This window comes from Notothenia coriiceps, unplaced genomic scaffold, assembly GCF_000735185.1.
Source record: "Notothenia coriiceps isolate Sejong01 unplaced genomic scaffold, NC01 NC01_scaffold00035942, whole genome shotgun sequence".
NCBI classification, from domain to species: domain Eukaryota; kingdom Metazoa; phylum Chordata; class Actinopteri; order Perciformes; family Nototheniidae; genus Notothenia; species Notothenia coriiceps.
The window spans coordinates 29,110-29,982 of record NW_011368643.1 but is presented as its reverse complement, the minus strand read 5'-3'; the positions used below and the strand labels follow the sequence as shown (position 1 = coordinate 29,982).

The window sequence follows — 873 nt, the reverse complement described above, 5'->3', positions numbered from 1 at the left end:
CCTCTGCGTACTACATGATCTAATAGAATCTACACGTTCTCGTTCCCTGACAGAATCATTCTGTGAAAATACCGGTGTAGGTTTGCAACTCTCTGTGTTATCAGAGAGCAGATATAGTACGGGAGTTTACCCAACAAAGCTTTATAAATAAACTAGGGCTGTCAAGTTAACGCGTTAATAATGCGTTAACGCAAAAATAAATTAACGCCATTATTTATTTTAACGAGATTAACGCCTGTGTATTTTTTTTCCTTGGCTGCCCCGTAGTTTCAGAGCGCATCAACTTTAAAATACCATCTTCAAGCTGATGCTGACAGCCCCGCTCCTGCCGCCCGCTTGTGGCAGACCACACTTCCACGCTCACCGGCAGGCACCGACTGGCTATTGGGAGGACCGGGAGGGTGTGTGTATGTGTGGCGCGAAAGAGTACTATATATAAATTATTATATATAAATACTTATTTTCCACCATCATTTGCAAATAAATTCTTTAAAAATCAGACAATGTGATTTTCTGGATTTTTTTTTTCTAATTTTGTTTCTCATAGTTGAGGTATACCTAGGTATGAAAAATTACAGGCCTCTCATCTTTTTTAAGTGGGAGAACTTGTCCAATTGTGGTCTGCTAAATACTTTTTTTGTCCCCACTGTAAGCTATCTACTTATGATCAACGATTGATGCAAACGAGTGAGATTTGACCTTTTAGGAGGTTATGAAAAGAAAATACATCTGGGTTAATTTGGGTGTATTGTCCATTCTTCGGAACCCCTGGTCATTTGATTGACTATTCTCTTTTGGAACGGTTAGACCATAGAATCGGAGGGGTTCCCTAATCATCTAACATTTACTTTCGTGAATAAGAGTGGAGGCAGC

At 39.6% G+C, this 873-nt stretch overlaps 1 long non-coding RNA gene across 1 annotated transcript in view; it reads right to left on the bottom strand.

The window, feature by feature from the left end:
• Nucleotides 1-873, bottom strand: part of LOC104963278 (uncharacterized) — a 13,277-nt gene that overhangs the window by 7,350 nt on the left and 5,054 nt on the right. Inside the window, exon 2 of the long non-coding RNA XR_800301.1 lies at nucleotides 786-789. This is a non-coding gene — a long non-coding RNA (uncharacterized lncRNA). The remainder of the gene's footprint in view (nucleotides 1-785; nucleotides 790-873) is intronic.